Source organism: Peromyscus maniculatus, chromosome 1 (assembly GCF_049852395.1).
Source record: "Peromyscus maniculatus bairdii isolate BWxNUB_F1_BW_parent chromosome 1, HU_Pman_BW_mat_3.1, whole genome shotgun sequence".
In the NCBI taxonomy this organism is placed as follows: domain Eukaryota; kingdom Metazoa; phylum Chordata; class Mammalia; order Rodentia; family Cricetidae; genus Peromyscus; species Peromyscus maniculatus.
This window is the reverse complement of record NC_134852.1, coordinates 158,277,491-158,292,940: the sequence shown is the minus strand read 5'-3', so window position 1 is coordinate 158,292,940 and position 15,450 is coordinate 158,277,491. Positions and strand designations below refer to the sequence as shown.

At 45.8% G+C, this 15,450-nt stretch overlaps 1 protein-coding gene across 13 annotated transcripts in view; it reads right to left on the bottom strand.

The window, feature by feature from the left end:
• Positions 1–15,450, bottom strand: part of LOC102907339 (uncharacterized) — a 45,637-nt gene that overhangs the window by 25,046 nt on the left and 5,141 nt on the right. For 11 of the 13 annotated variants that reach the window (XM_076557200.1, XM_076557204.1, XM_076557209.1 and 8 more), the window contains one exon: positions 12,719–12,911. The exons of the other annotated variants lie outside the window; for them this stretch is intronic. The gene's annotated coding sequence lies outside the window, so the exon portion shown is untranslated. The remainder of the gene's footprint in view (positions 1–12,718; positions 12,912–15,450) is intronic. 13 annotated transcript variants of the gene reach the window in all.

Genomic DNA, 15,450 nt, shown 5'->3' with positions numbered 1-15,450 from the left:
TGAGTTTGTCACAGCCTCTGGGGCTCCTCTTGAGGCAGCGGGGGGCGGGGGGTGGGAGCAACTTGTCCGTGGCTTCCTTGGCCACGGTGGGATTGCCTGGTCTTCACTTGCATTTTCTTTCCCAGAGCTAAAGTCTGGGCTGCCTCACTGTCACCTTCCACTTCTGGTCTGTGCCAGCGACAGACAAGCCTCCAGCTGAACTCTGTCTACTCTTTCCAGAGCCCCAGGATAGCACTACTACTGTTCAGGGCTACCGGTTACCTTGCTGTCCAACACCACACAACTAATATCTACTAATTAAACAGTCAGGCAACCGTATAATTAGGTCAGCTGCATGTACTCTGACTTGAGCCTTTGGTTCCCTTCCTTTCTCTCCAGGATTAGAGCATTGACAGGGGATTTCTCAGTGGTCCAATGTAGAAACAGTCTTCTCATACCCCAAGTGGTCTCTTTAGTCCACATGCACCCTAGGTAGTCCAGGACTTCTGGCAGCTGCCCCAATAACCCAAGCTTCCTCTGTGACCTTCTGTTTCTTCAGACTCTGCTGTTCACATTTGACTCCCTGTGCCTTCAAGAGTAGACCATAGGGACCAGCAAGATGTCTAGTGGGTAATGGTGCTTGCCGCCAAACCTGATACCATGGTAAGTTCAATCCCCAGGGCCCACATGGCGAAAGGAGAGAAGCACCTCCCAACTATTTTCCTCTGCCCAACACACACACTCTCACACACACACACACACTCACACACACACTCACACACACACACTCACACACACACTCACACACACACACACTCACACACACACTCATATACACACACACACACACTCATATACACACACACACTCACATACACACTCACTCATACACACACACTCATACACACACTCACACACACACTCACTCATACACACACACTCATACACACACACACTCATACACACACACACACACACACACACACACACACACAATTAGTTGTTTTAAAAGAATAGAACCTAGATAAAGAGAAATCCTAATCTTTTACATACTGGATTTAGAAAACAATTAGGATGTGCTAAGAATTAATGACATGAAAGTTCCTGACCCCTACTCCTGACCCAGTTGAGAAGCATTTGTCCCCTCTGCAAGGTGGCATGACTCCATGAGACAGGCATCTGGGGTCTGTGTTCCTCCTTCCCAGCTGGACTAAGATGGGAGTGCGGAAGGGGTATCAGGAGAAAGCCTGGGGAGCAGGTCTGCTCTGGAAGTCTTAGGAACTAAAGGACAGAACAGAAGCAGAGTCAAACTCCCAGGTTCACTGCCTGCTGCTTCCTTCTGGGTCATCTTTCTAGCAAACGTTTCTGTGGATGTAAAACTTACATTTATTCTGATTTCATCCTTTTTTCAGTTAGAGGAGAGCACCGGGCTCTGATTTGTTCCAGCTTAGGTCAGAGGGGTCAATGGATGGATTGCTGTATGTGTAGACTCAAATATGCCCAAACACCACTACAGGTGTTGTCTTTCAGAGAACTGGAGACCGGCAGTGAGCACTGAGCACTGAGCACTGGCTTCTTGCATTAGCCCTTATGTGGGGGAGGGACTGTTTGGTTTTTCTTTCTATTTTTCTTTCTTTCTTTTCTTTTCTTTTCTTTTTTTTCAAAATAGGATCTCATATAGCCCAGGCTGACCTTAAACTCCCTATGTAGCCAAGGATGGTTTTGAACTCCTAATCTGATTGTCTCCACCTTGTTGGAGCTGAGATCACACACGTGTGACTTGCCACCAAGCTGCCCAAGATGATCCCAAAAGGCTCATCTCCAATTGGATTGCCAGACCCCTGATTTTCATTCAAGAATTGCCACTGTAAAGAGCTGCTCGGACTTATTCTGGTTTCCTCTCCCTCTTACCCACTGCTCCAGCAGAGCCCGGGACACAAGGAAGCCCAGCAAGAGCCAACAAGATGAATTCTATAAAGTAATGCTCTCCCAAGCTCCTTTGCCTCAGCAAGACCAGCACTTTTTCTGGACTGTTCTCCACCACACACACCTTGTTTTCTTCTCATTCTCATCTTTGATTTTTTTTTTATTGCCAAATAAAAAGTTTGCCACCTTAACAACAAAAAGGAAGACTGATTTCTATCGTGAAACATCAAAAATCCTTTAAGGTTTTATACACAAGTAATTATTACAAAAGACTGGAGTCATAAGAGAAGAAGTGGAATCGAAAGTATTCCATTTCTGCCAGCCTGCCCTCTCCACGCCACTCCTAAGGAGAAAAGGCCTATGGTGGCCGACAGGTCTCTTAGATGAATACATTTTTAGAATTGACAACTGAGGGGTGATCTGACAATGGTCATTATGTCTTCTGTCTGAGAAATAGAGACTGTCCCAGAAATCAGAGGGCATCTGGCTGTGCACAGGACAGCTCTGGGAAGAGGTCATTCTTTGCCACCTGCTGCTCAAAACAGCACAAGGGCCTTCACATTTTCCCTCATTCTCTCCGGCCTGTTCTCCTTAGACACCAAGTTCATTAAGTTGATTAAAGCAGATATTGAAACAGTTCAACCAGATCAATTTATCACAATTTCTATTTTAATCCCCTACCCCCCCAGTCAGCTCCCTCCCTTAAGAGACATATTAGCAGTCAGTGAACATAACTCTGCATCTGTTAACTCTGAGCAGGAGGTTTTTTTTTTTTTTTGGTTTTTCGAGACAGGGTTTCTCTGTGTAGCTTTGCGCCTTTCCTGGAACTCACTTTGGAGACCAGGCTGGCCTCGAACTCACAGAGCAGGAGGTTTTTATGGTCTTGTATCAAACTGGCTCTTTCCAGATTAAAAAGTAATTATTCCAAAAGACGGCTTTATGGTTAAAATTAAACTAGCTGAAAGCTGTTATAACCTGGACTTTGGACAAATGCCAAAGAGAACAGTTCTGGGCATCTTTTGAGAGAAAGGGGAGGAACTCACCAGAAAGAAGAAATCTTAAACAAATGAGTATATGTAAAATAATAATAATAATAATAATAATAATAATAATAATAATGAAAATGCTGAACCTGTTCCACCACCCTCCTTCAGTTAGAGGCACTTTTAACATTAGGAAAGCGAAACCAGCTGTGGGTGGGGTGCAACTGCTGCCAGGTCATCCTGCCTGAAGAAACCCAAGATTGTGCCTACATGAGGGACGTGCAGCCATGGCACAGCTGGCAGCTGGTGCGGCCCCTTGTGTGGGGACTGGGCATGGGGATGAGGCAGGTCCATGTGTGTGTGGTCACTGGCTCACTGTTCGAGGAAACTCGCTGTGGTTTGTTATTCCCTAGTTTGATTAAGAAACAAGCAGCTAGGAAAACATAAGAGGGCACTAGTGAGCAAGAAAAAGCCCTGGGGCGCCGAGAGCTTGCTGGGTCAGGAGTACTAGAGTCCCAGTAGGTGTGGGGGGGTAGGGGCCAGAGCACAGCAACCCGGAGCCAAGACGGTTCCGCAGCGCTCTCTGCTGGACGACTGCGATCACACCCGCGGCTGGCGAGAAGCTGGGCTCACGGGGCTCGCCTCTGGTCTGCCTTCTCAGCCCGCTGTCTGTTGGACAACACGCTTCCCACCTTCACCGGGCCTTGGACTATAGGCCCCGCCAGGTGGCGTTAGGCAAAATCTGACCGGGGATGGGGGAGCGCGGAGAGGAGGGATCACTTCCACATCTATAAAATGGGAACAGTGACCACACCGCGGGCCGTTTATGTCAGGAGCTGTCTCCAGCAGCAAATGAAAATGCTGTTTTACCCGCCCCTTCCTACTTCCACCCTCACGTGCCCCATTCGTTTCCTTGGAAGATCTTTCCCCCGACTGTGCCTGAAAAAGAAACAGTCACTGTTCTAGAAGAATTGCAGCTCCCTTGTTCACAATCCGACCCCCACCCTTTCCGTACTGGGGATTGAGCCCAAGGCCTAGCAAAGGTGAGCACTCTGTGGCTGAGCCAGATCCCCAACTTTCATTTTCTCTTCGAGACAAGCAGATCTGAAACTTATCCTGCGTCAGTCTCCTCCATAGCTGGGATTACAGGCCTGCACCACCATGCCCAGATCACAGGCATTTCTTCTCTTTAAAAAAAAAAAATTGTTGCCGGGTGGTGGTGGTGCATGTCTTTAATCCCAGCACTCAGGAGGCAGAGGCAGGCGGTTCTCAGTGAGTTTGAGGCCAGCCTGGTCTACAGAGTGAGTTCCAGGACAGCCAAGGCTACACAGAGAAACCCTGTCTCGGGAAAAAAAAAAAATTGTTTTGACAGTGGACGGACAGATGGACCATCAATTAGGCACACTTGTTGCTCTTGCAGTGAATCCACATTTGGTTCCCAGAACCCACAAGGTGGCTCACAACCATCTGTAACTCCAGCGCCAATACATCAGATGCCCTCTTCTGACCTCCACAGGCACCAGGCAAACATGGAGTGCACAGACATAAATGCAGGTAAAATACTCAAACACATAAAATAAAATAAATCTAGAGAATAACATAAATTCCATTCCATTATTTATCTATTCGCATTTGGAGGAAAGGAGGGCTCACTGCTATCTGGAGCTGTGGTTTATAGAAATCAATTCTCTCCTACCATGTGGGTCTTGGAAATAAAACTGTAACAGGGCCCCAGACCTTAGTAGGCCACAAGACCTTAGCACAACTGACTCCATGGTGGAAATACCTTTCAAGCTGTAAAACTCAGCACACAGACAGCACCACCTGCCAAAACTTAAAGACCCAATCCATCAAAGTCTATAGTTCTGGGAAGTCTCTCAATGTACTCATCTTGCTTTTTAGCTTCTGTAGTTCTGCTTCTGGTTAACTTTGTTGTTAACTGGAGTATGTCAACCCAGGACATGGTTTGTGTGCTTAAAAATTCACCCTAAGAATGGCTTGGGGGCTACCCTGGGATCCCTAACACCTAGTGTAGTCACTGGCTAATAAAGACTTTCTATTGGCTTAAACCTATGTCCGAGCAGTCTTCTCTGGTGAGTACCCCACAACAAAACCTTTATCTGCTGAGCCATTTCACTGGCTTTCACAAGTATTTGACACAATTTCCTTCTTTCTCTCTCCTTCCTTCCTTGTTCCTTTCCTTCCTCCTTTCCCAGGGTTTCATGTATCTCAGGCTGACCTTGAACTTGCTATATGGCCAAATATGACCTTAACTCTCTCATACTCCTAGGAGCCCCCACCTCCTTGAGATTACATGCATACCTACCACAGCTGGTTTACGAGGGCCGGGGATCAAACCCAGGGCTTCATGTATGCTGGGCAAGCGCTCTGTCACCTGAGCTGCATCCTCGGCCCCAAAGCATCTTATTCCTACAGGCATAGTCCATAATTTAACTTGCTGTCAATTATGTGCTCAGTGTCTAAAACCCTACAAGCTTCATGTTCTCCTATTCGGCATTGTCATTCTTGTGTCCTTAGGAACTACCTACCATAGTTCCCAGGTGTGGGTGCTGGGTCAGTGTCTGCTGAATCAGCACACAGATGGAAAGAACAAAGATAGACTGGGAGGAGGGATCCTATTTCAAGAGTGTTGGCTGGTGGCACTTGCCTTTAATCCCTGTACTTGGGAGGCTGAAGCAGGTAGATGTCCGTTAGTTTCAGGCCAGCTTGGTCTACATAGTGAGTTCTAGGCCAGCCAGAGTTACATGGTGAGATCCTGTCTAAAAAAAAAAAAAGAGTGGCAGCATAAATTTCTACAGAACACTATGAGGGAGCCGAAGTGACAGCTCATCAGTTAAAAGCTCTAGCTGTGCAAGCCTGAGAACCTGAATTCCATCTCTGGATCCCTGGAACCCACAGTGCGCGGGAGAATTGAGTTGTCCTGACTTCCACATGTGTGCCATGACAAACACAGGCTGTGGTACACATGTGCCCCCATTTCCACATGTGTACACATACACACTAATAATACATTTAAAAACATTTTTTAAAAAAGAAAAACATGGGGCTTGGGAGGTACTGCATGGTTGAGCACCTGCCTAGCATGTGTGATGCCTTGGGTTCAATCCTAAAACTGCAAAATAAACAAAAAATAAAACAGAAGAGCAGGGCTTTCATTTTGAACTAGAGTTTGAGACACATTTTGAAAGCTATATTGGTTTCACAATATAGTGAATGCCCTAAATGCCACTGAACTGTAACTTTAAAAATGGCTAATTATATGTTATGTGAATTCCACCTCAATAATAAAAAAAGAAGGACAGGACTGTAATATAATAATTATGATCCTTGACAGTTAAAGCATTACAAATCCTCGATGAAGTCAACACAAAGAGCCCAGCTCTCGTGCAGCCTGGTGGTTCACACAAGTGGGTCACTAAAGAGATTCCCTCCAGCACACTACATGTGCACCCAGGGAGGTGGGAACAACAGATAACGCCATGACTCCTTAGTCTCCCTCCGTGGGCCTGGACACGCGACCCACCAATGCTCTGCCCTCGTTCCTCTGCCTGGAAGCAACTGCCCCAAACAGGCCCTTGGCTGCCCCACTACGTTCCTCTTCTGCTCCATGTCTCATCAGGAGACCTCCTCCTTCCCATCATCCAGTCTAGCTGCTTGGCTCTGTTTGTTTGTGGCATGGCATCTTTATATAGCTTTGTCTGGCCTAGAGCGGCTTGATTTGCACACCAGGCTGGCCTCAAACTCACAAAAATGTGCCTGTCTCTGCCTCCCAAATACTGAGATTAAAGGTGTATACCTCCACACACAGCTCAAAATGAGAGGCATCACCCAGGGAGCAGACGCAGAGACCCACAGCCAAACAAACACTAATTGGAGCCAGGGGAACCCCGCAGAAGAAGGGAGGAAGGATTATAGGAGCCAGAGGGGTCGAAAACACCATGAGAACACAGCGCACAGAATCAACTAAGCAGGGCTCATAGGGACTCACAGAGACAGTGACAATGATGGGCCCTGGATGGGTCTGAGCTAGGTCCTCTGCAATGTATGTCATAGTTGTTAGCTTGGTGTTCCTGTGGGACTCCTAACAGTGGGGGTTGGGGCGTCTCTGACTCTTGCCGGCACTTGGGACCCTTTTCCTCCTACTGGGTTGCCTCGACCTGCCTTGATAGGAGGGTTTGTGCCTAGTCCCATTGTAACTTGTTTTGCCATGCCATAACTTGTTGATATCCCTGGGAGGCCTGCTCTTTTTCTGAAAGGAAATGGAGCAGTGGATCTGGGGGAGGGTGGGGACTAGAAGGAGTGGAGGGAGGGAAACTGCAGTTGGTGTATGATCAAAGCATTTTTTAAAAAGATAAAGGAAAAGAAAAGAGAAATAAGAGGTCAGAAAAAGTAAAATGAATAAATAAAATACTTGATAATGAGGGGCTGGAGAAATGGTTAAGAGCACCTGTTGCCCTTGCAGAGGACCCAGGTCGGGTACCCAGATCCCATATTGTGGCTCACAAACATCTGCAACTCCAGTTCCAGGGAATCTAATGCCCTCTTCTGACCTCTGAGGGCACCAGACATGCTCATGATGCAGACATATATGCAGGCAAAACACTCATACACATAAAGTAAAATAAAATTAAAAATTTTTAAAGAATATTTTTTTAACTTTATTTTATGTGCATTGGTGTGAGGGTGTCAGATCCCCTGGAACTGGAATTACAGACAGTTGTGAGCTGCCATGTGGGTGCTGGGAATTGAACCCAGGTCCTCTGGAAGAGCAGCCAGTGCTCTTAACTGCTGGGCCATCTCTCCAGCCCCCAATAAAAGTAAATTTAAAAAAGAACTTGAGCCAGGCAGTGGTGGTGCACGCCTTTAATCCCAGCACTCAGGAGGCAGAGCCAGGAGAATCTCTGTGAGTTTGAGGCTAGCCTGGTCTACAGAGTGAGATCCAGGGCAGGCACCAAAACTACACAGAGAAACCCTGTCTTGGGAAAAAAGAACTTGAACCGATTAAAGTGGATTGAAAAATTAAAAGATAACTTGATAATAAAGTATCTAATTTGCCAACCTCGCTCTTCCACTTCCTCTCAGTGGTGCAGGAACATGTTGCCAACCTTGAGTAAATTTAAAACTTTCTAAAAATGTCCTGAAATTGGATCTCTGGAGAAAATGTCTGGCTCTCTGAACTGTGGCACACAAACAATCGAATGCATATATCCACATGTTTCCCTGAAGACTTCCTTATCAAGCAGCCAAAGTATACAGCTCAAAGTCTAAGCGCATGATTCTTCACAAAATAACAAAACCCACCAAAACTTGCATATCAAGTCCTTACTTTTGCCATTTTCTACCGTCTAGACATATTGACGGCTTTGTTTCTTTTAATTTTTTGGTATTTTAAAACAGGGTCTCCCTAGATATACCAGGCTGTTCTAGAACTCAGAGTGATTCTCCTGCCTCAGCCTCAGTCTGAGGGGATTAGAGACATGGACCACTATGTTGCTATCTGTGGGAGGCCAGCTCCCACCTTTTGAAGGGTTCCTATGAGGAGGAGAGAGGAATAAAAAACTTTTAGATAGAAAGATAGCAGAGAGGAGACAGCCAGAAACACAGGATAGCTTTGGGAGGACCTGGATCAAAATCCACTGGCCCCTTCTGGCTCTTCAAAAGGGCTTCTTATAACAATGCCAAGGGGTGGGGCAAAAGACCTCCTCCTTGCTAGATCAAAGCACACCGCACAGCCAAGTGTAGACCCTTCCAAACACCTGGTAATCACACCTGTGGTTCAATGATCCCCTTATGCAGCTTTGCTGGGTAAAGAAAGTTCAGATTCTTGGACCCTGAGGATGTTCTCATTAGGAAATCTCTGTGGGTCTTTCCAGCTATATTGCAATTAAAAGAATTTTTTTGTTTTTCTAGACAGGGTCTCACTGTATAGCCCTGGCTGACCTGAAACTGGCTATGTAGGCCAGGCTGACTTCAAACCCATAGAAACCTACCTGCCTCTGTCTCCTGAGGGCAGGGACTAAAATTGTGCACCACCATGTCTGGCTTATGCTGCATTTGATCAGTGCTGATCTCAGGAACTATGACCTTTGTCCTGCAGCAACTGTATATAACCCTCCTCCCTATGGGCTCAAGCATGGTAAGTACTGAAGTGTCAGGTTTTATTTTTGTTTTTGCTTTTTTAAATTCTCATAGCATGAAGAAAAAAGCAAACAAAACACCTCACATCTCACACCCCTCAAACTCAAAGGGATGTTTAGGCAGCAGGGGAGGCCTGGGCCCTACATGGATTAAAGCACAGACTAGCATCAAATGCAAGCTGAGTGGTTCCCTCACAGAGGAACAAGAGGTGCAAACAGGTCCTGCCCTGGCAGGGACCCCCAGGCAGGCTGGGAGCACTCTGGCTGATGAAGGCACACTGGCCCTAGGTAAAGGAATCAGACAGGTGTCTATGTTTGCTGTGTGGGTCTAGTGTGGCCAGATAGTCTCAATTTTTCTTTTCTTTTCTTTCTTTCTTTCTTTCTTTCTTTCTTTCTTTCTTTCTTTCTTTCTTTCTTTCTTTCTTTCTTTCTCTCTCTCTCTCTCTCTCTCTCTCTCTCTCTCTCTCTCTTTCTTTCTTTCTTTTTCTTTTTTTTTTTTTTTTGGAGACAGGGTTTCTCTGTGTAGTCCTGGCTGTCCTGGATCTCACTCTGTAGCCCAGGCTGGCCTCCAACTCACAGAGATCTGTCTGGCTCTGCCTCCCGAGTGCTGGGATTAAGGGCATGCACTACTGCTGCCCGTCTTAGTCTCAGTTTTTCAGGAAAATATAGAAACCTAGATTTTATTGTGAATCTCAAATTTTTTTAAAGTCCATTAGTTCCAAAAATGAGCCCAATATAACATGCCTGTGGCTTGAAATAGTGCACAGGGGCTTGACTGTGTGCTTTCGGGAGCAGCAAGAGGTTCTAGGCCTAAATCTACCAAATTAAGTGTTACGGGTGTGTTCTCTTCCTTTTCCTCTGCTTCCTGTTTTGTTGTTGTTGTTTGTTTGTTTGTTTGAGACAAGGTCTCATATATGCCAGGCTAGACTCCATTCATTACCTGTCCAAGGATGACTTTAAACTCCTGCTCATCCTCCCTTCAGTTCCTAAGCACTGGGATTACAGGCATGCTCCACCACAGTTTTTATCAATTGCTTCCCAGGGACATGACCTGACTTCCAATTACTTGACAGTGGTAATCAATCGGTCAGCTGGTGAAGCTACAACATTGTGAGAGTGAATGCTGATCCCCCTGGGTTCAAAGCCAATCTCCAATACCTACCGTCAGCACAAACTAGCAAGGTCACTTAGATTGAGCACTCTATCTTCAATTTTTTTTTTGAGGGGTGGTGCGGTTCAAGGCCGAGTTTCTCTGTGTAGCTTTGGAGCCTGTCCTGGAACTCACACTGTAGCCCAGGCTGGCCTCAAACTCACAGAGATCCGCCTGCCTCTGCCTTCCGAGTGCTGGGATTATAGGCATGAGCAAATACAGCTCAGCTATCTTCAATTTTTATGACCCATAAAACTCATATAATAAGACAGTTCCTGGCTAGTGAGATGGCTCTGTGGATAAAAGCATCTGCTGTGCAAGCCTGACAAACTGAGTTCGAATCCCAGAACCCATATTAAAAACAACAAAATAAAGCTGGAAACAGCAGCATGCATCTGTAATCCCAGCACTCCTGAAGAGAGATGAGAAGCAGAAACCACAAGGAGCCTGCTTCAGTAAGGTGCAAAGCAAGACTCTACTCCCAAGAGCTGTCTTCTGACAGCCATACAATGTGCCATGGTACACACCCACACCTCACACATACACTAATGAGGAGATGTTAAAAACTTACTGTGGCTGCATCCCTGCTGAGCTACTCCCGGCTCACAATCCCTCCCAGAAGGCCATTTGGGGACTAAGTGACAAATGTGAAGAACCCATTGCCGGGGAAGCCCCCAAGTACACCCAGCCAGCACTGGCTGTGATTGGGCGCCTCCTTTCTCACCACTTAGTCACAATGAATGAGCAACTCTTGCTTGAACAGGATGTTTTTTAGAGACAGGGTTTCTCTGTGTAGCCCTGGTTGTCCTGGAACTCGCTGTAGACCAGGCTGGCCTAGAACTCAGAGATCTGCCTGCCTCTGCCCCCTGAGTACTGGGATTAAAGGTGTGGGCCGCCTCCACCGCCGCCGCTGCCGCCACCACCACCACCCAGCTTTGAAAAGGATTTCTAAACCTGCCAAAAACCTCTTTTCTCTTTATTCCCACTCTTTGCTTTAGTTCATAGCCTTCTCTCCCCACCCTGAACTATTACAATTATCTGACGTCATATCTCTTGCTTAGGTGCCCCCTCACCTAGGCCTAGGTGATTCCATCTCTTGGCTTAGTCATTTACATAAGTGAAATACAGATCTGATGTCACTCTCCCTATAACCTTTCATCAAGGCTCTTCCCATGCTCACATCTGATTAGCCTGGACTTCCTGCTTTATTCTTCCTACTTTAGCCACTCAGTTTCCCATCATGGCCCTCAGGGCTCTTTCTGTTAAAATTTGTCCTCCATGTTCACTTATTTGGTCCCTGTTCCTTCTAACTCTTCTTTTCTTTCTTTATTACTTTTTTTTTTTCAGTCTGATTATATAACCCTGGATGGCTTAGAATTCTCCAAGTAGACCAGGTTGATCTTGAACTCACAGAGATCCTCCTGCCTCTGCCTCCTGAGTGCTAGGATTAAAGGCGTGCGCCACTGCACCTGGCCCTTCTTACCTTTGTAAATCCAGCCCCAATCTCTACTATGGAGCATTTCCTGATTCATTACTAACTTGCTTCTGCAGTTGGGCCTGCCCAGCCTCTTTAAACCCATCTCATCATTCCTTGGAATGTACTTGCTGATATATCTGTCCCAGTATGAGAAAAGACACAAAGAACAAGGACCTGGTCTTGTTTTCCCCTCCATTTCCAGCCTGGATATAATAAGTGTGCAGTGCTTGCTGAATGAATTAGGCCATTGAAACAAAAGCCAAAATAATAATAATAATAATAATAATAATAATAATAATAATAATGGTATTACTTTTAAAATCCTGTTATAAGAAAAACAGATCTAGGTGGGCATAGTGGTGCACACCTTTAATCCCAGCACTCAAGTAGCAGAGACAAGTGGATCTCTCTGAGTTCAAGGCCAGCCTGGTTTACATAGTGAGCTCCAAGATGGTCAGAGCTACATAATGAGATCTTGTCTTGAAAACAAACAAACAAACAAACAAACAAACTAAAAGGAAAAGAAAAGGAACACAGACTACTGGAAATATACAAAGACAAAAAAAAGGGGTAACAGAAACACATAAAATCCACTCAGAAGCCCTTAACTCCCAGAAATGTGTGCATTTTGGTTAGCCATAGCAGAAAAGGTTAGTCAGCACACAAAACCCAGACAGGTGAGGTTTTGTGGGCCTGTTACCTCAGCCACTTGGGAATCTGAGGGAATCCTAAGTTCAGTGCCAACCTAGAGAACATAGCAAGAACTTTCAAATTAAAATGGGGGCTGATACAGCAATTCACACCTTTAATTCTAGCATGTTGAAGGCAGAAGCAGGTCAAGGCCAGGCTAGTCTACACAGCAGTTCTAGGCCAGCCTGAGCTACAGAGTAAGAACAAATAAACAAACAAACCTTCTAGCTATCTAGAAAGTTTGACACATCTGCACTTACAAGGCAGCTGGCATTTGTCATAGTAACTTGATCTATCTTCACTGGTGTCTGTGGTCTTGGTGGAATGCATCTGATGTCTCAGGTTAAGAACTTACCCAGCCAAATAACAGAAAGCTGATAATTTGGTCAGAATCTGTATATCCTGATGTGTTGTTCATTTCCCATACAAGGGCAAATGCTGTCTTGATCTTGTGCCCAAGAAAGTGTCTTTTAAAGAGATGACAATACCTCAGCTCACAGAGAGTCACCAGAGGAATCTTCAAATGATGGTCTCAGGTAGACATAGGTCTAGGGAAGAAAATAAACATTACTTTTTGCATTTATGTTTTTTTTAAGATTTTTTTTATGTATATGAGTGTTTCATCTGCATGTGTATCTGTACACCATGTTTGTGCAGTGCCCAAGGGTGTCAGAAGAGGGCATCAGAATTGGAATTTCAGATGGTTGTGAGCCACCATGTGGGTGCGGAACTTGAACCCTAGTCCCATGGAAGAGCAATCAGTGCTCTTAAAGGTTGAGCCATATCTGCAGCCCCTGAATTTTTATCCTTACACACATGCCACTGAAGTGCTTTTTCTCAAGTTTCCCTGAGTGAATGGAAGGGCTGTGTATTAGCTTCTCCCCCTACCCAGGCAGAGCTTGCTTTGGTGGACTAGGAAACCAGGTCAGCTAGTCCAGAAACAATGGAGACCAATGTACAGCCAAGTAGGGTGGCTCTGAAGTCAGGTTGTCTGAGTTACAGCCTGGCTTTGGCAGTTTTAAGTTGGTAGACTTGGTAGAGGAAGAGTTCCTATTGCAAAGAACTGAGTAAAGGGTTAAAGGATAGAGAACATGCATAGTGCCTGGCCTGTACCTATTCATCATAACTGCTCATAACAAGAAGCCAGAAAATGTTATCAGTATCATTCACTTGCAACAAGATCTTATGACCAGAGAAAGGCAGCCATGGCCATGCCCATTTGTAATCCCCACATTTAGGAGACTGAGACAGGATCAAGAGGCTGAGGTCAGCCGGGCAGTGCTGGCACCTGACTTTAATCCCAGTACTCAAGAGGCAGAGGCAGGTGGATCTCTATGAGTTCGAGGCCAGCCTGGTCTACAGAGTGAGTTCCAGGACAGTCTCCAACATTACACAGAGAAACCCTGTCTCAAAAAAACTTAAAAGGGGGTGGGGCTTGAGGACACTTGGGGCTACATAACAAGTTCAAGACCAGCTTAGGGCATATATCGAGACCCTGCCTTAAAAAAAAAAAAAATGGAGTGCTGGAGAGATGACTCAGTGGTTAAGAGCGCTTGTTGATTTTGCAGAGGACCTGGCTCACACAACCTTCTGTAACTCTAACTCTAGAGCTCTAATTGCAAAGGGTCCAACACTCTCTCCCTGGCTTCTGTGGGCACAGCACCCATGTGCTGCGCATACATACACACAAGCAAAACACTCACACATTGTAAAAATAAAACTCTTTTAAAAGTTTTAAATGAGGGGCTGGAGAGATGGCTCAGTGGTTAAGAGCACTGACTGCTCTTCCAGAGGTCCTGAGTTCAATTCCCAGCAACCGCATGGTGGTTCCCAGCCATACATGAGATCAGGTGCCCTCTTCTGGCCTGCAGGCAGGCAGATATACAGACAAAACACTGTATACATAATAAATAAATCTTTTAAAAAAATGTCTAAATGAGTACATAAAAAAGATTCTGTTAGTAGACTTGAGTCATCAGAAGCTTATCTTTACAACTCTACCCATTTCCACTGTCTCTACTTTATTGTCCAACTACGGGATCAGAGTTCTCAGAAAATGGAGGAAGGAGCAACCAATCAGCTTTGGATCAAGGGAAAGGCAGAAATATCAGGGACAGAGAGCAGAAAACAGGCCATAGCCACAGAATGGCTTGCTGTGCAACTGGCTCCAGCATAAAAATAGATCTGGTGTCCCAGTCGCCATGCTGGAGGAAAACAAAGCACATCTTCAAGCTGCTGAGTGTATGTCCTGTGCTCAGACAAAGCTCAGCTTCAAGTACGGAAGAGACACCTGCGGCTCCACAGAGCCGTGAGACAGTCTAACACGCAGGGAAATTATTGCAATGATTTACCCCTTGATGGTAAATGGTAAGTAAAGTCAATGAATGCAATATGTTCATTCCAGGAATACATGCTTAACTGTCTACTATGTGCCAGGATGAGGGCTGCGCCCACACAGATACACATTTCTGTTCCCATGGAGCTTACATGCTAGAGGAGACAGACAGATGATTTTTGTTTGTTTGTTTGTTTGTTTGTTTGTTTGTTTGTTTTTCAAGACAGGGTTTCTCTGTAAGTTTGTGCCTTTCCTGGATCTCACTCTGTAGACCAGGATGGCCTCGAACTCACAGAGATCCTCCTGGCTCTGCCTCCCGAGTGCTGGGATTAAAGGTGTGCGCCACCACCGCCTGGCTCAGATAGATGATTAACAACTACCACAGGCATGCTGTGGTTTGTAAGTCTGACACTCAGGGGCTAAAGCAGGAAGACTGGAGATTGAGACAGGCTGAGCAACACAGTGAGATTCTGGAGTGGTGGTGGATGGATTAGCACAATGGGTCACCTTCTCTGGAAGCTATCAGATGATGCAACTGACCAACATAGGGAGGGGAGGGCTGGGGAAATCATCTTAGGGCTAACCGTGTGCACACAAACATAACAGAGGGCTCAAGAATCTTTTGGACTCCTGTGGGGAGAGCTAGGCAAGAAGACAGGAGAAACTTAGGGAGAGCTCCCTTTCGGGTGAGGATTTCATAGAGAGGCGAAAGACAGCTGAGGAGTGGTGAGAACATGGAGATTAAGAGCTTG